Genomic DNA, 23,542 nt, shown 5'->3' with positions numbered 1-23,542 from the left:
AGAGAGACAGAGCATGAACGGGCGAGGGGCAGAGAGAGAGGGAGACACAGAATCGGAAACAGGCTCCAGGCTCTGAGCCATCAGCCCAGAGCCTGACGCGGGGCTCGAACTCACGGACCGCGAGATCGTGACCTGGCTGAAGCCGGACGCTTAACCGACTGCACCACCCAGGCGCCCCTCTTCTTATTTTTTAAGTAGGCTTCACACCCAGTGCCGAGCCCAATACAGGGCTTGAACTAACAACCCTGAGATCAAGAGTCAGAAGCCTAATCAACCGAGTCATCCAGGTACCCAGTATCTTTATTCCTAAGACCAGAAATGCTTCTTATAACTATATCTCAGTCTTTTTTTTCCCTTTATCTTATGACAGTGTAAATTTAGTATCTTCACTTAAAATGACACTAAAAGTAGTTTTTAAGATTCTTAATATGTTTTCACATACAAATATGTAAAGTTCTATAGTTATTATGACATAAATTCAAGTAGATTTTTAGAATTATTTTAACTCACCTCTATACAGTGCAAAAAGATATTAGAAAAACTGATTAAAGTTAATCCAGACAAATTTACTAGTAGTTAACTGAGAATGAATTAGGAAGGCATTCTCTAACTCTGGTATTTCTTAGAGAATAACCTCCAATAATTCTAAGGAGATTAAAAAATACTTATATTTAAATTAACCTGACATATACTTTTCTCTCCATATAATCAATCAAGATATACTACATTATTGAACATTATATATTAGAAAATTACATTTTAAAGAGTGCTCCAAGTGTCAACCTATCATATATAGCAAAATCACATATATAGGTGACAGACTAGGATAGTTTAGGTAGAAAGTCATGCTTCTGAACCAATGAAATGGATGTACTTATAAAACCGAGATAAGATCTTATTTCATGAAAAGACATTTTTCTACTTTGATGTAGGACAGAGTAAAAGAGAAGTTACTAAGAAAAGTGAAGAAGGCAAGATACTATATTTTTTAACTACTATGTTATTTAAAAGTCCTAAATCTTATTTCCAATGGGATAATGAAGCTCTGATATTCAGATTCTCAGTTTCAGAACTAAAATTTTGACACTAGTGACATGCTAAACTAGTCATTAAAAAACTGACTTTGAAATTATGTATATTCATTTATCTCAGGGAAGAAGTGCCATTTTAAAATGTTTGAATGTGATACCTTCAGTATAAATTCTCTGCTATTCCAATTAATAGCAAGTCGAAGAAATTCATTGTTTTCAGTTCACTATAAGATCCATAGAATATTCAAAAAAATCAAAGAGAATTGAATTTAATGCATCCTAAGTTTCTCAGATCACAGCTTTACCTTTTTTTTACCTTAAAAAAATCAAGTCCCGAAGATGTGGATAAACCTCAATATTATAAAGTTAAACAAGAAAGAAAGAAAAGGGGAAAAAAAGAAGCTAGCAAGCTTGCATTTATTTATACTTGAAGGCCAACCCATCAATTTTGCTACACTTTATAGAATTCGTAAATAACTGTTTTCACGTATATCATAATGTTCCAGGGAACATATTTTATTCTCTCAAACCACGACCCTCATGAAATTTAGATGTGAAGAAAAAGTGGGTTAATTTTCTTTTTCCTTTTTTAATGGTATCTAATTTCAGCCAGACTAACTTGATATAAATGATAAAATATTTATGTAAAAAAAACAAGTGAAAGTTTTAGCTTCTTAATATCTATAATGTAGATGTTCTTCTGATGATCTAAAATAATGTTATAGTATATACTACTGGAGAATATATTTAGAGTTGCTAATCATTAGTGAGAAGAAATTGAAAAGCTTATGAACATTATTTGGACTAAGACAAAAATAAAGAAACAGGGATAGTTCTACTAGAGGTGATGTTTATGAGCTAGTATTTTAAATCAGAAATGTTTTTTATTTTTTTATTTTTATTTTTTTCAATATATGAAATTTATTGTCAAATTGGTTTCCATACAACACCCAGTGCTCATCCCAAAAGGTGCCCTCCTCAATACCCATCACCCACCCTCCCCTCCCTCCCACCCCCATCAACCCTCAGTTTGTTCTCAGTTTTTAAGAGTCTCTTATGCTTTGGTTCTCTCCCACTCTAACCTCTTTTTTTTTTTTTTTCCTTTCCCTCCCCCATGGGTTTCTGTTAAGTTTCCCAGGATCCACATAAGAGTGAAAACATATGGTATCTGTCTTTCTCTGTATGGCTTATTTCACTTAGAATAACACTCTCCAGTTCCATCCACATTGCTACAAAGGGCCATATTTCATTCTTTCTCATTGCCATTGTGTATATAAACCACAATTTCTTTATTCATTCATCAGTTGATGGACATTTAGGCTCTTTCCATAATTTGGCTATTGTTCAGAGTGCCGCTATAAACATTGGGGTACAAGTGCCCCTATGCATCCGCACTCCTGTATCCCTTGGGTAAATTCCTAGCAGTGTTACTGCTGGGTCATAGGGTAGGTCTATTTTTTAATTTTTTTGAGGAACCTCCACACTGTTTTCCAGAGCGGCTGCACCAGTTTGCATTCCCGCCAACAGTGCAAGAGGTTTCCCGTTTCCCCACATCCTCTCCAGCATCTATAGTCTCCTGATTTGTTCATTTTGGCCACAATCAGAAATGTTTTTAAAAACCACCCAGCCATAATTTCTCATTTTAAAGGTGAAGACATTGAATGTCTGAAAAATTACACTTAAATATATGTAGCCAGTTAATAGCAATAATCAGAAATTGATTTCAAATTATTGAACACTCAATCTATTTTCTCCCCTCTAGAATAAAGAATTCCAGAAACTGGAGATCCTTTTTAGGATCCTGACATAAAGTCAGGGAAACAAAGCCATGGTTAAGACTGTTTTTTTTTTTTCTCTCTATTTTATCATGCTTTTAGCCTGTGTTTATCACTATAATTCTAGCAGAGTTAAAATAGAAAGGAGTACACAAATTTTCATGTTCTTAATACTTCCAAGTCCCTAGCATCTAGCAAATGATTTGTACATGATATGTCAAAAATTTCAAAAGAATTCAATAATGTGTAAATTGTGCAGACTACGATAGATTGCCAGCTTATGATAAAATTTCCTATCTCAAATAAATGCTAAAAAGGTCAATTGTTTGAAAAGTACGTCCCTCCTACCACTTTATAAATATCATATTCACACTAATATCATGTGCATACATTAATTGAATGCTTTCTGTGTGAGAGGCACTATACTTAGTACTAAATGTGCCTTATACTCAGACTGTCTGATTCTAGGATATACTATGGTTGTAATACTTATTTATACCGCAAATGCATTTTAAAATATAAGATTATACTTTGTAATTAAAATAGTATTGTGAGCATCATCTTTATAATATAATAAATAGCTATTTCCAAAAAATCCACTTAAAGGCAAAAAAAAAGAAAACATACTAGACTTGGGAATTTAGAATAGGCATTTAAATAAACTATCCATTATCAGTCATTTTCTCTAACCATATAATTTAATGGCCACTGTCTATCCTGAAACTATTTCACAAGCATCTATAATTTGCAAACAAATAAACAAACCTCCAAAGATGATATGAAACGGAATTTTATACAAATGACTGCAAATCAATATGAATGAAGAATAGATTGTGGAAGATTTTTAACCCTTAGTAAGCATCAAACTATACAAATTTTGTAGAAAGTAAATTCTGAAAATGTACAAAATAGCTAAGGATAAAAACTACATTAGTAAGAATTTCATTCATCTGTCCACCAGATATTTATTTTGTGCCTGCTTTGTGCAAGGAAGTATTTAATATATTACTTAAGAATAGGACTCTCAAAACAAACTATCTGGTTTGTCCCCTATTTGTATAGGGTGTGTGATCTTGAGCTGGTTACTTAAATTTTGAGTTTTAAATTTCTCATCTATAAAGCAAAGTTATAATAGAATTTTCCTGACAGAGTTGAAGGAAGGATTAATTTATATAGTTCATAAAAAGTACTTAGTCACGTATTTGGCACATACTAAGTGTTCAATAAATATTGTTAGCTATTCCCCTAAAGGCAGTGTGGAGTGGGAAATTCAAAGATGAAATTGGCATATATCCAATTTGAAAGGAGATTAAGTTAATTATAATAGTAAGATAATAATTTCATGTACATGATTATGTAGAAAAATACATGGATAGAGAAAATATCAAAAATAGAAAAATATAATAAATGTTTGCTATAACTTTGTAATATAAGAAAATGATACATATTAGAAGATATAATATCACAAGTATTAGTAATTTATAAGACAAGTCTTAAATTTGCCAGAACCTCAATCAGCTATAAATTCAAAAGACCTTTAATCTGTAGACTCAGACAAGTCATGGTTTCTGGTGTGATCTAGTTTGCTATCATCTATTTATTTTGGCATTTAATCAGATTGCATCTTGGTTTTATTTTTAAAAATTCATCTATTATTTATTTGCATTTTCTCATATTAATGACTATGACATAAGCTTCCTATGGGTGGAAATTGGTGTCAAACATGTTTTGCCCCATCACAACAGATGTCACTTGAATAAAGGGAGGAATGGATTAGGTTAAATCATTTACAGAGAGAAGTTGATGAGCCATAAGTTAAACACATAATTGGGAGATATAATATGTACTATATCTAATATCATCTAATATCAATTACAATATCAATTGCCAGTAATATCAATTCAGTACACTGACAAATTTTGGCGACTAAAAGTAACATAAAACCATTTTCTTCAAAAATATGGCAGGATAAACACATTTTGTCTCATCCCTCCTGAGACAAAACTAAGATGAAAAAGAAATAATACAAACTATTAAGGATTTTAACGTTTTTATTTATTTTTGGGACAGAGAGAGACAGAGCATGAACGGGGGAGGGGCAGAGAGAGAGGGAGACACAGAATCGGAAGCAGGCTCCAGGCTCCAAGCTGTCAGCACAGAGCCCTACGCGGGGCTCGAACTCCCGGACCGCGAGATCGTGACCTGGCTGAAGTCGGACGCTTAACCGACTGCGCCACCCAGGCGCCCCCAAACTATTAAGGATTTTAAAAGACACAGAGAAAACAAAAGGAGACATTAACAGAAGATATAAAAAATAGAAAAATAAGTAGTCAATAATTTAACTGAGGAAACAAAATGACAACAAAGTGTGTTTAGAGAGGATACATGCAAAGAGATTGAATTAACCAAACAGAAACACAGATACACTCAGGAAGTGAATTCTAGTACAGCACAAGTTGAGACTGAGGCATGCTCTGGAAAATAGAAATACGTTGAAAATCTGTACATGGAGAGTCTCTGCTCAGGCTAGTCTTAGTCTCCTCCCATACTGAAAATGTCAACATTTAGGTTCCCATCTTTCAGAAGGCTAGACGTTTGCTTTCTAGATGAATGGAACACACATAAGGGCTTGGCACTCGTAGATACCAGGCACAGTACAGGATAGGGTGAGTCTCTGTCTTAAATTTTAATGATAAAACTTTCCAGACACATGAGGAAAAATTGAAACACGATAAAGAAAGATTGACATAAACAGAAAAAAAATAGGAACTGTAGAAAACACCAATACTATATGGACCAGAAGACATCAAAAAAGCTAATCAATATCTTTAGACGGATCAAAGAACAACAACTAAAAAGATACTGTCTCTGATTTAAAAGAGAGAAGAGAGACAGAGAGAGAGAGAGACAGGAGAGTACACTATGAAAAAGAAACAATCAGAAGAAATGAACATAAAAAATTTCAAAAGAAGTTCTTAAAGAGAGGTTATCTCCCAGAAATTAGATTTTTTTTTAAATAAATGACATAGAGATGGTAAATATGAAACAAAAAAAAAAAAAAATGGGAATGAGACAAACATCCCAGGTCTCTCAGAGTCAACCAGGAGGGATTTCAGATAAAAAGAACAAAGGAAATAGAAAAAAAGATTCAAAATTTCCTCAGAAATTTACCAGAAATGAAGGACATGCCTAAAAGGGCATTGCAGTTGTCTCATCCAATATTTGCAGAAGTAATCCTCATGAAGCAATACTTATAAGAACACCAGGGATGTGGTGCCTGGGTGGCTTCATCAGTTGAGTGCCTGACTCTTGATTTCAGCTCATGATCCCAGGGTCTTGGGATCAAGCCCCACATCAGGCTCCATGCTCAGTCATGGCACTTAAGATTCTCTCTCTCTCTCTCTCTCTCTCTCCCTGTCCCTCCTCCCCATTAGCTCTCTCTCTCAAAAACCAAAAACAAACAAGCAAACAATAATAAAACCACCAGGGGCAAACATGCTACAAGATATCAAAAGAAAAAAAAATACAGTTAATAGAAAAACAATCTGAATGACCCTGTATTCTAAACAGCATCACTAAAATCCAAATGAAAAAAAGTCTTCAAAATTTTGACTGAATATAATTTTCAAGCTAGATTGTATACAAAATCTAATAATTACAGGAAGGAACAAAATAAACAAAATGTTTAGACATTCAGGAATTCATTAAATTTATCATATACACTTCGTTTCTTTCAAAGCTACTCTTAGTTGTGTTCCAGCAAGATACAGAAATAAACTAAGATTTAAAAAGATATGATACTGCTTGTACAGAGGATCTATTACAGAAGAGCAGCAATAAAAATCTCAAGATGAGACTATGCAGCAGGCTCCGTCAGGAATTGTTCCAGATTGAAGTAGGACGACAGAAGACTTCAGGAGATAAAATATTGCAAATCCTGACAAAATAAAGGCTTTGGGAAAGTAAGCTATACATTTCCAGCAATAATATTTGTGGCACATGAAAAGCCTCCTGCCATGGAAGAGGTAGAACAACAAAAAGGAATCTATTACACTTAATGACCTCAAAAATCTAAGGTGAGAGGGGCGCCTGGGTGGCGCAGTCGGTTAAGCGTCCGACTTCAGCCAGGTCACGATCTTGCGGTCCGTGAGTTCGAGCCCCGCGTCGGGCTCTGGGCTGATGGCTCAGAGCCTGGAGCCTGTTTCCGATTCTGTGTCTCCCTCTCTCTCTGCCCCTCGCCCATTCATGCTCTGTCTCTCTCTGTCCCAAAAATAAATAAACGTTGGAAAAAAAAAAAAAATCTAAGGTGAGAAGAAACCACAGATATGGTAGGAAGGCCTGTGATACCTGACAACAAAGGCCAGTAGATGATAGGTCCATGGTACTTAAGGAGGGATTCTAGTCATTAAAGATTGTCATGTGGTGGGTATGGCTGAGTGAGCTTAGTCCCATTTCTCTGCTCTCAGTAATATCAATTTGGAACATTCTTCCTATGTGTTCTTTCTATGGTGAAAAAAATGTTCTTGGAGTTGGAATATACTAAACCTATGTTGAATTCTGCGTCAATGCTGGTACCTAGAAATGAAACCACTTCCATTCACCTCTGGCCTGTGAGTGATCACAGAGCTGTTGGAATTCAGTAAGTCTCACTAGGAACCAGAGTCAAAGAAGGAATTTATAATTACCTGAATCTTCTAAAGCTACAGACTTATTTTAAAGGCTTACCATGTATTAAATGCCTAAAACTGAAAAGGCAGAGTTACTCTACCATTCTAATGATAGAAATCAGCTGATAGATAAAGAAAGACACATACATAAGGATGTTTATTGCCCAAAGTAATAGAAAGAATTAAAATGGTTTAAATACTCTAAAATATGCATTTATTACCAATTACAGAATGCAAATTAATAGCATGGGGAAATATTTAATATATTAAGTGAAAAATCAGGTTATTAAACACTATGTATAGTATGTAAAAGATTTATGAAAAGCAAAATATACATTTATATACGTATTTGAACTGAACAAGATAATTTCCAAAGTAATGGAATTATAAATAATTTTTATTTTTTGTAAGTTTGTCTATAAGAAGTATGTAATACTTTTGACAAAACTTTTTAAAAAGTGTTTTGTTATGTAAAATGAGAATGGAAGAAATAATACCAAGAAATCCATCTTGCTAATCATACTTACTCTAAAAATTTACATCTGGGCTTCCTAGACCCTAGGAAAATGAGGAAAACTCAATAGATTGTACAATTTTCACTCCGTGTGTGTATCTATTTTTCTATTTATTATTTGTCTGCATCACAAATAATCTGCAATTTTTGACAATAATTTGTCATGGAGCTTCCAATAAAAGATGCAAAGCAACATAATGACAATATCTGTACTAGTAGACTGAAAAACAATTGCATTTGATATACTGGTGACTATTACATATATTAGTCACTATGGTAAGACACAGATATAATGTTTTCTAAGGGAAATGCTACAGAGACCAAAGTTAAGTGTCCTGTGTTCTCTCTTGGTTAAGTTATGCAGCTTTCATGTGCATGATGTTTAAATTGATATTTTAAATAATAAATAAAAAATAAGATAAGATAAAATAAAATAAAATAAAATAAAATAAAATAAAATAAAATAAAATAAAATAAAATAAATACTACACAGGGCAAATTTAAATGATTAAGCTGCTTTGGTTTCTTGTGAGCTGGTGTAATGTGAGAATTGAGAGCTTGATGATCTTGAGCAGAAAATGGTCAAAATGTCTCATAGATGAATCGTTCACCCAGTATGTTTCTCTAAGGGTGGATTACATTCTGATAACATTAGACGATCTCTGTTTTGTTAGATTCCTGAATACTTTGGTCTTGTTTTTAAAGGAAATTGAATCCAAATAACACAAATGTGAGGCTGCTAGAAAGAACAGATCTTTTTCTAAAAAAAAATTAATAAAATGAAAATAGCTTCATTGTGTTTTCTGATTATAAAATTAATGTTTTTACTCCTAAAACTGAAAAAATAAAGACTGAAATAGGAAATAAATCATCAATAGTCCCATGGCCCTGCTGTTATCATTTAAGTGCACACAACATTTATTCACATTTATAAACGTATATACACTCAAAGAAAGATTCACATGTTCAAAATACTAGTCATGTAGATGAAAAATTAATCTTTAATTATGAAAATAAAGGAGATTAGATGGTCTTCTTACCATACCATATTTCCTTTTAAAGGCATTATTTAAAATTAGTATAATCACATTTAATACAGCAATATACTTATATGTATATGTATCCACTCAGATATTTAAGTACGATGAACATATATAATTAATGACTATGTATGAACACATGTGGATATTCATATGTGTGCTTTTATAATTCACATTCATGGTTAAATTTGGCCATTCTTTGAATGCTTGGAATTATGGTAATATAGCCGGTACCTAGGCTTCCCTCAGAATACTCCTTCCCTGCCGAAGGTACTGGTATGTTGGCACAACGATCAAACATTCACAATCATCGTTCATTATGTGGGTATGACATTTACCATCTTACCTGATCAGCATTTTATACTACATATATCTTAATGTCTCCTTTTCTTTCTAAGACACTTTAAGGACAATGGTAAAAAGTGAGAATGCAGATGAAAAGTATCCTGTTTCTCAAAGCTGCAAATTCAACTTCAAGGGCTTCATTTTAGCACATTTCAGAGCCGCCTGATTGACTATTCCGTATACTAAAAATGAGCAGCAATTGAGGCCAATCATGCTGAACTAAAAGGAGTTGTGGAAGCAAAAACTTTTGATGTAGAGTTCAACTGTAGGAGATAAACAGTATTATTCTACATTAAGAGGCAGCATTTTCTCATTTCAAAGCTCAAGTGAAAATTTTACTCTGGAAATTCTTTTGAAAAATTCATATTATACTGTCTGCAGGAAACACGTTGCAGTACAAGTCTGATACTTGTACTTTTGTAACTATTACATAGCTTTATCATAGGTCCAAATATAATCTTGTGTGATGAACCTATTCTAAGTCATGGGTAACCTTGCTGAGGTCAGAAAACACCAAAGACATCATTTCTGATTTTTTTTTGGTAGTATATTCATTTAAAAATTATTTTGATTATGTTGTACAGTCAAGGTGATTTCTAATCATTTTCAATATTATGGCACATGTTAAAGAAGTGATATTTGGATCACTACCATACATGTTGGTGGTTGCCTACAGCTGGAAACTAGACTATGGATACTGACAGCAGGAGGCTCTCTCTGGCTACTCAGGTAACCCATGTATGGCACAGTAGATGGCATGGTCCACCACACAGGGAATTTTGCTCTATAAGCATCTTTATACTGCAGTAAGCTTAGTAAATAATCTAACAATTTAGACACTAATCTTTTAATAGTTTGGGTGGTAGAGTTATTTTCTTCACTACGTTTATTTGAGTTCCTAATGCATATTTTAACAGGTATTTCTTATGTAAAATAACCAAACTAACAAATAAAGACTTTTCTTTCTTCTTGAGTAGTACATGGTGGCAGATTAACAAATGATATCTTTTATTGGCTCCTGGACATTATCTATGACATGTTATTTTAATTGCCTTAGAACTTATGGTTTGGTCATGACTTAATGAAGCACATCCAAAATCAGATTTTGATTAGCCAGAGTCTGTAATTAACCATTATTATTTCTGACATGTTCTGATAAGCAAGAGGCAATTTCTGAATCTATAATATCACAAAGTCATAATTGAAATTCATAATGATCCAATTCGATATTTATTGAGCATGTATTACATATGAGGTATTGTGTTGCCTATTATGGGGCTAAATGAAGAAAAAGACATGGTCTCTAGCCTCAAGACATTTGTAGACTGGCAGAAGAAATACCACACACATCACAAGGCAGATTGTGATCAATGCCACATAAAAATTTCCAATAAAATGAGTTTAGAGAAAGGAGAGACAATTTTCTGAAATGACCTTCAAGGGCCATAAAACTAAATTATTTTCAGTAATTTATACTTACTAAGGCAAGAGATAACACTTAGTAATTTTAGGAATTCTGCAACAAAATGGGTATGTGTTAAAGGATTTTGTGTTTACTTTCAATTATTCAGAAAATTAAATTACCAGAACACTTCATACTCCAAAATTCCAGCTAATTAAGGTTTTATTTCTAAGGGCATAGGGAAATATTTTCTCCATCATTAGGCTTAATTTTATTATTCTTAATTTCATCTCATTATCTAGAGCAAGATGAGTTAATGGTGTCCTTTATGGTTACTTCTATTACATTTAGACTAAAATATTTTCCAATAGTTTGATTTTGTCATATTCTTTCTATATCAAAAATAAAATTGTCAGTGTCACATAATGGGATTGCCAATAATTTCCCTCAATATTCCTTTGTCTAAACATATCACCCAAATCAGAGGAGAAAATTTTGTGTCCCCACATTTTTGGCAAGTCCAAGTAATAAAATTGGAATAATGTAACCATGGGCTGACTCAAGCATCATCTTTCTAATTAAAATTCATTTTTATTTAGAGTGTATATGTCAGAGAGAGGGAAGGGGAGACAGAATCAGATCTTTGACACACTTCTGTGAATAGGTAAGTTTTCTCCTTGAAAACAAAAAATAAATTTGTAATGTGGCAGGGGCACCTGGGTGGCTCAGTTGGTTAAGCATCTGGCTTTGGCTCAATTCATGATCTCATGGTTCATGGGTTTGAGCCGCGCGTTGGGCTCTGTGCTGACAGCCTGGAGCCTTAAGTCTGCTTCGGATTCTTTGTCTCCCTCTCTCTGTCTGCCCCTCTCCCACTTGTGCTCTGTCTCACTCTCAAAAATAAATAAACAATAAAAAATTAAAAAAAAATTGTAATGTGGCAAAGAACATAATAGCTAAAACATTGATAGGAAAAACAAAACACTATTCTGACAGAGTGTACCAACGTTTCTTTTCAATTACTGTTAGTAATTTTGATATAAAAAAGTTCACATTGTTTGGATACACGTTTGTTTAAGTGTGCATCTCTTACTATTGCAACCTTATGAAGGTTAAGAGCCAGAGACATGCAATTGGTAATATTTCTTCATTGTATGAGTGTGCTAATAGCAGGATATTTTCAACAAGTTGGAAATCTTAGAAGCAGAATGACTTTCAGAACTTATCAATTTCTTATGCAATGCAGAAATGTCTCCTACAACCATTTTCTTGGATGATATTAAATACTTTGATAACTTTTGGATCAGGATTTGAAGCGTACCTTAACAGTTTCAGAGTGTTTAAAGAAATTAATGTGAAGAATTCTGTTATTCACCAAGAAAAATTCTGAGTTCCACATGAATTATCCTTTTTCAGGTAACCTTCTCATTGTGTAAGAGATAATATTTGTTCTATTTCCAGTTTAAAAATCCTCCTTTGAGAAGGCAATGGAATAGCTTTGCTCCAATCATCTTCCTAGACCATTACATGTTTATTATTGATTATTTTTCCTCTTTAATGAACCATAACTTAGAATTGTATCTTCTGTGTCCTTTCAACTGTTTTTCTAGCAGGTAGACAATGGTAGTGTACATAATCACTAGTATTTCAGACAGAAATTGGTGTTGAGCACTAGCAGGTAGCAGTTTCTTTAGACACTCCCAAGTCCTGGTTGGAGAGGACCATACTTTATCAAATGTATTGGCAAGACGGAATTCCTACATTTAAGAATAGGCTTCTATTCCAGAAATTTAAAAATAATGCCTACAACCTTGTGTTAATTTTTGGTTATTATTTATGCTCTTATAAATTTATACCTTCAGGGAAAAAAAAATCTTCACATTCCAAAGCAGGAGTCAGCAAACTACAGCCAGCACGCCAAATAGCCTATCACCTATTTTTGTAAATAAAGTTTATTCTTTTATTATTGTCTATGGATGCTTTCTTGGCAATATACAATAGAGTTACAGAGGCTATAAGGCCCACAAAGCCTAAAATATTTACTATGTAACCCTTTAGAGAAAGTTTTCTGGTTCCTGCTCTACAGTCAGACCACTATTTTTAAAATCCATGTAGGAATCTTGCATAAACTTTTTTCTTTTTTGCTCACTCAGGATGTATAAATTTTTATATATTATATTTATATATATTATATATATAATAGTAATATATGTTTATTTGTATATGTATGTAAAGAACTTTTTATAAACTGATTACCTAAGCTAAAATGAGTTATTATATATTAATGAGTTTATATATAAAATGAGTTATATATATTAATATATATTATATTTATATATATAATAGTAATATATGTTTGTTTGTATATGTATGTATATAAGTTTTTACTACAAACCAACTACCTAAGCTAAAATGAGTACAGTTTCTCAAACTGTGATATATAGCATTATAAGTCAACGACTATTTTGTTAAACTGTTGATTACTAAATAATCTCTAAATAGCAATAAGGAATTATAAATTTGTAATCTTAGTTCAAAATATTTTAAATTTCTATTTTTATATGTCTGAGGAAAGAAATGGATAATGAGGTATAGCCTACTCTAAGTATTATTTCATAGAACTGGTCTTCTGTGTGTTTCTCTATATTAAGGGATGGATATATTCAAAGGATAAAACATGCCTTATATATTTATCCATACAGATTATTAGTGGGAGGAAAAAAAAAACAGGTAAAATTGAGAAGAAAGACCAGTTTTCCAAATGAGTCACCAAAATACGTGGTCACATTAGTCACTGAAAAGCATGGAGCAGTACCTTCCGCAAAGAAGTAATAGATTTCAATAACAATAGGAGAGTTAAAAATAATAAGTGAGAAAAATATTCCTCTTTTTAATCTTTTCAAAACTTCCACTGAATAGAATTCGACCTGGTGAATGTTAATTCTTTTTTTCCTTATACAAGGAAGAACACTAATTTCATATTGGAGGGAGAAATTTTTATTAACCAGGCACGATACTCTCTTATTCTATTCACAAAACAAACAAACAAACAAACAAACAAACAAAAACATGAAAGTTTGAATTAAAGGAGATTTTTAGTCTCCTTTCTGGAATTTCCATTTTTATTAAAATGAAATCAGGGGCGCCTGGGTGGCGCAGTCAGTTAAGTGTCCGACTTCAGCCAGGTCACGATCTCGCGGTCCGGGAGTTCGAGCCCCGCGTCGGGCTCTGGGCTGATGGCTCAGAGCCTGGAGCCTGTTTCTGATTCTGTGTCTCCCTCTCTCTCTGCCCCTCCCCCATTCATGCTCTGTCTCTCTCTGTCCCAAAAATAAATAAACGTTGAAAAAAAAAATTTTAAATGAAATCAACCCATTTCCTCTACTTTGAAGCCAAAACTGCAACTTATTTACCTGGTGGATGATAAGTATTCAATGAATATATTCACTGATATAAGCTTACTCTTTTAAATAAACATTTTCAGAGACAAATTTAACGCTTTTTCCTATGAATACACTGGCATTTATTAACTTTGTGGTTCCAACATAACAAATAATATTCTATCGAACTGAGTTGCAAGTTCACTTGCCTGTCCAATATTTCTTCCTTTGCTAATAAAATAATTGATCCCAGGGAGTGTTTCTTTCTCCAAAAAGTGTTTAACCTCACCATGTAGGAAAGTAGAAATACAGTGTTTTTGATCCTAGAAGTCAATGACAATCATTAACTGTGAGACCATAGGCCTCAAGTTCTCTAAACTTCTTCATTAAATGGGGGTTGAAATGGATGATCAAGCACCTTCCAATTGTAATGGAGGTCATATGGAGGCTTTGCAAGTAAACCAGGAAGTAAATTAGTTTGGAGGTAAAAATGACATCACACTAATAAGACAAAAATGGTTTGGGGAAAATAATATATTAGCAATAAGAATTATATAACTTTTGAAGTTAATAATTCTTTTAAAATAAGGATGAATTTAATTGTGTATATATAAGGGGGTATTTAAAAGATATTTTAAAAATAATTTAGATTAAGAAAGCTGATGTGTGAATAATTAATGTGTGAAATGCATTTAATTAATTATATTTCTTAGCCCACAAGCAACAAAAGTATACTCTGGTTAATTTCAGTAAAAAGAAATCGACTGGAAAACTATCAGGAGCTTCCAGAGTAAATAGGAAGGGACAAGAGAAAGAACTGTGGCATTTCTGGAGTACTGGGCAGTCACAGCTATGAAATGTTCTCAGATCTTGGACAGATTGGTCAAAATGCTGTTGCCAAAAAAGAATTCAAGTCCTTTCAAAAAGTCTGTTCATTTTTATGCTCAACTGTACTTTCAGAGTAACGCTGTCCCTATGTCAAATAAACATTCTGAATGCTATAAGATATAGTCACCACATAACAACATATTGAAAATATTCTCTACCAAGTACCTTATCTGTGAAGTCCTGGTTTGAATCCCTAAATACAAGGTGATGCTTTATCTACCTATTCAGCTATGATATAACAAGGACTGCCTACCTCCCTATTCGGTGGGGAAGCAGGGATACCCATTGACCTCCATCACATTGTTTTCAGTTCATTCACTGTCATATTTAAGGTATATTAGAGTTACCATGCTGTTTCTGATAGCACTCTCCGTATAAATTATTTATGTTTCACGCGGGAAAAAAAGATCCAACTGAAACAATGAAAGGAATTTATCACTTTCTTAACTGAAAGTCTAAAAATAGGCAAGGATTGATCCAGCAACTTAAACATTATCATTGAGGATCTGATTCCCCTCTCTCTGACTTCTCTGCCACTCTCTGTCCTTACTCTCAGACTCCACACTAATAACTCCTTGCTTCTTTATTTGATAGTAAAATGACTGTAACAGTGTCACCACACATTATTAAGGGAAAGAAAGGTAGTCTTCCCCAGTGGGCTCCACAGGAAAGAGAAAAAGTTCCTGTTTCCTCAAAGGCAATCCATTCCTCACTGCCTCATTGGATCTGTTTGTATAATGTGTCCATCCATGAACTCATTACTGTGGGCACAGAAATAGGTTAGGGTCACTGGATCAAATCAACCAGGGCCCACCTCTAGAGGTGAGGGTCAGGGCCAGCCCACACACAGCATCCAGCTGAGAATGGAAGGGGATGTCAGACTAGCCAAAAATGGGTGTTAAGTCCCTAAAAGAGGAGGAATGGATAAAAGCAAAAGTGACAATTGTCTATGACATAATTTAGAGACTATCACATTGTCTTATGATAGTTTCATAAGGAACAATGTTCTATTTATAAAATAAATGTTCTATTTGATGTTGGAAAAGAACAGAAGACTGGTTTGACTGGTTTATTCTGTCTACCCTCATTATTTTTCTTCAATTTCCATACCCAGATTACTTCTAATAAGCCATAGTATGCATGGCTATTTCTATTATTAGAAAAAAAAAACTATGAGAATTACCTCATTTCACACAAGACACAATGGTAATGACTTTTGGTCCCTGATGACATGACATCTGCTGGATCCAGATCAGTGATCCAGAAATGAAAAGTTCTATCCTGTATTGTCCAGCTTTTTAAATTTCACAGACTAACAGCTATTTTAGGAATTTGTGCTTTAAATTAGAATTACTTAAGGTAACTTCTGCCTTTCTTGTTCATCTCTGATTTTTCCCCTATCTAATCTTCTGGAATATGGATAATAAACACAGGCTCCATATCTATAGATGTCTGTGACTATTATATGCCAGTTTAACTATTTTCACTTAATCAGTCTATGTGAACAAATATATGTGACTTAGTTTCCATGTGTATCTATGTGTAGATAATTAAAAAAATGATTATCCTTGAATATGAATCGAAAAAACTTCTCATAAAACCAGTAAGTTAATGGGCAATATTTCTCTCTCTGTCTCTCTCTCTCTCTCTTTCTTTCTCTCACGTGTTCTGATTTTACTTTCAAAGAGAATCTTAGCCCAAGAAACTGAGTATACATAGTTTTCTCTTTAACTATAACCTATTCTTCCTTGAGCTAGGAGGGGTAATTTTTTTTTCTTTTTGTAATAGCATGACCTCAGTGACTTGTCAAAATATTCCCTTAATATATTTTTTCTAAATATTTGTGTAATATCTTTTTATGCCAATCTTAATTTTATTAGAATTGTTAAACTCAATTTAAAGATTTTTTTTTACAAAATCAAATCACTTTACTAAATATAATTTTCATCCTTCCTCAGTGATAATATAAATACAGAAGTTGTAATTTTTTGGGACATCTGGATGGCTCAATCAGTTAAGCATCTGATTCTTGATTTTGGTTCAGGTCATGATCTCGCAATTTGAGGATTTGAGCCCCTCGTGGGCTCACTGTCAGTGCAGAGCCTGCTTGGGATTCTCTCTCTCTCCCTCTCTCTTTGCCCCTCCCCCACTTGTGTTCTCTCTTGAAGTAAATAAATGAACGTGAAAAAAATTTTTTTAAGTTGTTATTTTTCGTCTAGGTGCTAGGATGAGTACCCTGGTCTTTTAATTCCCATCCACTACAGCCTTGGGAAAATACACAAGGAAATCCCTTAATCATTTTATTCCCAAGCTAAGAGCTATTATTACCAGCAATTCAGATGGTCTTTCATTATATATCTTGCTTAGAGCCAAGTGTAGTGTTATTCTATGTGATTGAGTCTCCCAGCTCTCTCTATTCAAGTAAGAGATGTCCTGGCAGGGAATTTGGTCTAAGTACAAAAACATTGTCATAAAATTTGTTTTACTGTATTCATTTCCAATATTTTAGCAGTAGAAAGATATAATTCTGTGGAGAAGACATGGAGAGTGTGGCCTTAAGCACAGTCTCAAAGGTAAATATTTAATCTTATGAGGGGCCCAGTTTCTCTGGGCTAAGATCTCTTTGAAAGTAAAATCAGAACACATGAAAGAGAGAGAGAGAGAGAGAGAGAGAGAGAGAGAGAGAGAGAAATATTACTCATTAACTTACTGGTTTTATGAGAAGTTTTTTAGATTCATATTCAAGGATAATCATTTTTTGAATTATCTACACATAGATGAATGCGGATGTGTGTATATGTGCATGTACATATGCATGAATTATCTACACATAGATACATCAGTCAAATGAAATAACTAGTGCAGAAATTACTAAGTAATATTTAGCATATTCCATAAAGATTGGCCATTATAAATAATGGACAGCCAGTGTTCATATTGTCTACATATTCTAGATTATAGGCAGATTCAACACTGGTGTGAAGAAAGGTCTTGGACTCCAAACTAATTCATGCTTGTTTTCTAATTCATAGTATGTCTGCCTGCAATCTTTGTTCAATTTCATTTGAAAGAGTAACAAAAGAAATAATTAATTATGCCAAAGGTTCAAAGAAACATCTTTGATGTAGAATTAAACAAAAGTTGAAGTATTTCAGTGAAGAGCAATGTTTTTCTGACAAGTGGATATCTCAGGGACTCGTGCTATTAAACATTAACCGCTTTCCATTTCAATAGTGTCAGTTTTATCATGTCACTTTTCTTTTTGGCATTTCCATTTCAGTAGTGTTTGCTTTGGTTTGGCCTATTAACACTTTTACTTAAGTTGATGCCAATCCTTCTCAGACTACAGAGGTATTTGATAGACTATTTAGATAAAGGGTAAAGGAAATAATGCCAAAACATATATTTCTAACAATTCTAGGAGTGCCAGGCATTCTGTACCTTTCCAAGAAACTATTCACCATATCTAGATTAGACACATTTTCTGCTACAGACATACAACTCCCAAGTGAACTTTTTAATTAAATGTATCTTTAGATTAGGTGGTTTATAGAAATATTAAAATTTATTTAAGAAGATGCTGTGTAACTAATTCTGCAAATTAGTAATGAGATGCAGTGTAGATTCCAGAAAGGAGCTTAATCTTTATGGACTTCATAGGCTATTATGTATGTCAGAGAAGGGAGCTGCCAGGAATTCTTTTGATATAAAGGCTCTATGGATACACTGAGGACAAATGATCAAATCTGGGACAGAGGAACTTGGAGGAAAAGACAAAATCAGCTTTTAATTCTCTAAATAGTACCTCAGACGGGCCAAAAACAAGGGGAAAAAAAGAAAATTACACTTCATTCATTTGTAAAATGACTATTTGAGGACTTACTATGTACCAGGCACTGTTTTCAATCCCAGGAAAACATCAGTAAGCAAAACACAACCATTCTTCCATATCCTCATGTGCCTTACATTTTACAGGGAAAACACTGATCAATCACACAATAAATAAGTGCATTATGTAGAATGCTGTAAGTGCCATGATAATACAAGACAAGGAACTCAGTAGTGATCTGGAAGGGTTGGGGTGGAAATTTTGAATTAGGTAGACAGGGTAATTCTCACTGTGAAAGACCATGACTGCAGCAGTGAGCAAAGGGAGAGTAGTAAAAGATGGGACTAGTTAGGTCAGAGATCAGATCTCACAAGGCTTTTTTTTAGACCACTATCAGCACTTTGGCTTTTACCCAGAATGAAATGAGAAGCAGATCACAGTGTGGAGTAAGTTAGGTTTTTAATGAATAACTGTGGCTGATATTTTGAGAGCCGATTGGGGGCTGAAGTTAGAGATGGAAGCAAGGTGAGCATTAGGAGGCTACGGAAATCATCTTAGGTGGCACAAAAATAGAGACAGAGAATGCAGTGAGATGTGCCTGGATTCTGGTTATATGTTGATGGTAGAAAAGCAACAGGATTTCCTACTGGAGTAGATGGAGAGTGTGAGATAAGGAGAGGAATGCAGGATGACTCCACTGTTTTGGGGCTTTAACAACTGGGAGAGAGTTAGATGCCCCAGGTCAGACACGCTGTGTCTACGCTTGTTCTATGACACATTATTTCTAAACCAGCCCCCAAGGCAACTTTTGCCACATCTAGGAGTTTTCAGTCTAAGGAATCATAGAGAGTAAATAAGGCCTCTTGAGAAACTATCTAATAATGATAGCCTCAAAGGCTGGGGGTATAACTCCATACTCAGTCTCAAGGCTGTCGAAGCTAGAGATCAGAAGGATAGCATGAACTTTGAAAGCCACACCAAATTTATCATTCAGGAAGCCAATAATGGTGAAGGAATAAAGAGCAATGCCATTTGGGTAGCAGAAGTCCTCCAAGTCACTGATGTGTGAGTCTGCATAAAGAGGAATAGAAAGTAAGAGGTGCATGCTGGGGATATAGGCTCCATGAGCCTCGGAGAACCTTCTTAGCCTCTGCCGTCCAAGAAGAAAGACATCTGGGAAGGCTAAAGTTCCGGCACCCTATTCTGAGGTGCAGGGTAAAGCTAATATGCCGTTACCCTTTGATTTTACCAGAGTCTGATTTGATGTGGTCTTGTTATACAAAAACACATTTGCATGCTTTGCAATTTTTAAAAGTGCTTTTGACATGTTAAATTATTTAAACAAAAGCCCATTAGACAGAGATGGTTTTAATGCCTTCGTACCGCAGAGCAATCTAAAACCTAAGCCTGTAATGCCTCAAGGTTAAGAAATCAAAATGTAAAGACAACTAATCATGAGCAGCCAACTAGCTTTCTCAAAGGAGGCAACCACTTAAGCCACAGCCAATCAAATAATTTCCCTGCTTTGCTTCCACTTCTCTGTAAAAGTCTTGCCCCTAGCTCCCATTGATGGAACTTTTTCACTATTTTTCTTATTTTCCAATTTTTATTTAAATTTAGTGCAATATTGGTTTTAGGAGTAGAATTCAGGAATTCATCACTTACATATAATACCTAGTGCTCATCCCATACCCATGGTGTGGGCGTTTTTTTCTACTTCAGTTTGGCGCTGCCCAATTCAAATCAACTTTTTGCTCAAATAAACTCTGAAAGTTTTTACCGTGTCTCAGTTTACCTTTTAACAAACACAATCTCTCTTTATTACCACAATAACTTTTTTGAAGTAGGCTGACAGTTTTATTCTTAACCCTGTTTCACATAATAAACCGTACTGAGGCTAGAAGACATTAAGCAACTGACCAGATATCACCAATAAACTGTCAAGCTGGAATAATTCTTTCAATGCATATATTAGACATCAAAATTATGATTTCTACATTGCTTCTGTCTCTCCATTCTTAGCTAAGACAGAAAGCCAGGAATCATAAAGGCGATGGGTAGTTGTATTTCAACTTAGAGCTAGTCTACATAGGCAAAGAGCATCACTGATAAGAGTAACAGTCAGAAGCTGTTATCTAAAAAGAGTCACACAACCAACCTTTCTACCTCCTCTCTCCACAGGACAAAAAAGCAAAGAAAAAATTATTTATGCTGCTGGTTAAGGCTAGCAATTTAAACAATGTAATTTGCTTTTCACAATTCAGTTGTTAACTGTAGTTCTTATCAATCATTGGCCTCATTAATTTTGTTTCTAATCAACACCAAACACACACACACACACACACACACACACACACACACACAGCCTGTGAAAATCATCTATATCACTGTATATTTTTGTGTTTATTGGATGTGTTATAACCTATACCAGTATTATAATATCTTAAGAATAACTTTGACATTCTCGAAACATAATTTACTTTCTTTACTAAAAGAAGTGAATTGACTTATGTTCTTATTTTTCTTAGAATAAATAGCAACAGTAATTGAGAATATAGGATCCTTAAATTAGAGTACAAAATAGCAGTACAGTGGCATTTCACTGTGATGGCAGCAGTTATATAAGATGATTAAAATATACCTTGTAAACATGATTTATGCTACTTGCATGGTTTTGCAAATAATTATGTCTTTTAAGAGACATTTTTGTGATTTGAAAGTATTGACTATTATAATGCTATTCAAATAAACTGAACTGTTTTTATAAATATGTATATTTTATGAAACCAATGATTAATTTGTTTTCTAACTGGGTTTTCTTGACAGATAAACTTTTAAAATAATAGGGAACATTTTACTCTTTGTGCACTTGTATACACTATTTACAGTTAAAGGACATTTTTCTGTATTGTATTTTCCTTTTAATTTCACCCTTGCCAAATAAAGCACTTGGCTGGGAAATAGTCCTTCTGCTAAACTATCTTGCTCCTCAATACATCTGTTTGACTAAAGGACCCCGTTGGCCATAGTTTTGCTCTCTTTCCAGGACTAGCTTCTCTAAAGTGTGAAAGAAGCCGGGCTGTAAGTTACATGTCTGCCAGTCTAATTTCATTACCAGCAATTCTTTGCTGCAAAACTAAATAAATTGTACCTCCTCTATCTGAAATTTCAAGCTTGTAGAATTAAGAGGACACAATGAAATAATTAATAATATATAAGCATGTACTCAGTACAGGACCTGACACATCCATGATACTAATTTTCCTTTCTATTCTTCTCAGCAAAAGAAGTCTGCACTGCTTTCAGTAGTCAATGCTGTGACTTCCAAACACCCAAATGCACACTCCCAAGACTGGTAGCCCATTGATCTTAATATAGGACCCTTATGTTTGAAGTGAGGATCATCAGCGACTTAGTCTAGAAAGAACAAATGCATTCCTTTGAGGTGATTTTAAAAAGAAGAGAGGACTGAATTGAGGTCAAACGCAGTTATAAAATAAGAAATAAAAGTGAGGAAAAAATTTAAATGATAGGTTAGGGGACACATTAGGCCCTTCATCGTTAAACTTCCTTGAAAGGAAGATAAAGAAATAGAAGGATGAGAAAAGGATTAATAAAGAAGCCTAGAAAGATGAGGTTTATAGGGACTAGAGGAAAATAAGAGGACAGTGAAAGAAAAAGGCCAAAAAGTCAAATGTAAACTTCAATAAAATTTGATTCATGCCTGGTACATGAGTTGCTATGTGAATGCTATCTGAAGAATGACTATCTTTTTTCAGCATTTCTCCAAATATTTTCCGTACATATCTTCAATAGGATAAGAAGCAATTATTAGGATATAGTGTGGTTGAGAATACATACATACTGCAACAACTTGATCCATATGTATTTTGCTCAGCTAGCACCATTTCTTAGGAAAGCTTATTTCCCAAGTAGTTATTTTGTGTGTTTATAAAATTCTTATTTCTTGTTCAGGTATGTTTATTTTAGGGAACAATGCCTGAATGCAGTAGACTCAAACAAATTGTGTGTCCATGTTCAAAAGTTGTTATTGGAATGAGCAGAGAAGAAGCTTACATATAATTCAATTCCCTTCACCTAATAAAATGCTTAAGGAAATTAGAAAAAGCTGGAAGATTTTCTAGTAGTAAACTACCAAGTAGTAAAGTACCAAGTGGCAATCTCAAACGTTATATTAAATCTCTTCTTATGTTTACCTCATAAAATTCCTTAAGACAAACCTCAGAATCTTATCCAGGTAAATGATGAGTCAGTAATAAAAAATAATAAATAATATTAATAATAATAAAAATAAAAGTAAATAAAAAAATAAGTCAATAATTTCTTCTTTTTTAAGTTTATTTATTTATTTTGAGAGAGAGAGAGTGAGAGAGAGAGAGAGAGAGAGAGAGAGAGAGAATGAACAGGGGAGGGGCAGAGAGAGAGGGAGGGAAAGAATCCCAAGCAGGCTTTGCTCTGTCAGTTGCAGAGCTGACACGGGCCTCGAACTCACCAACCGTGAGATCATGACCTGAGCCAAAATCAAGAGTCGAATACAACTGACTGAGCCACCCAGGTGCCCCAGAAATCAGTAATTTCAAATAAAACTAATAGGTTAGTGAACATGTTGACACAAATAAACTACTTTTAATGAAGCAATATGTCCATAAGAATCTT

At 34.0% G+C, this 23,542-nt stretch overlaps 1 protein-coding gene across 7 annotated transcripts in view; it reads right to left on the bottom strand.

The window, feature by feature from the left end:
• NAALADL2 (N-acetylated alpha-linked acidic dipeptidase like 2) overlaps nt 1–23,542 on the bottom strand; it is a 1,339,397-nt gene that overhangs the window by 275,167 nt on the left and 1,040,688 nt on the right. The window lies entirely within an intron of this gene.

The sequence above is a fragment of the Herpailurus yagouaroundi genome, unplaced genomic scaffold (assembly GCF_014898765.1).
Source record: "Herpailurus yagouaroundi ecotype Mexico unplaced genomic scaffold, PumYag 159, whole genome shotgun sequence".
NCBI classification, from domain to species: domain Eukaryota; kingdom Metazoa; phylum Chordata; class Mammalia; order Carnivora; family Felidae; genus Herpailurus; species Herpailurus yagouaroundi.
Note: the sequence above shows the minus strand (reverse complement) of the source record. Positions and strands in the feature narration are given on the sequence as shown.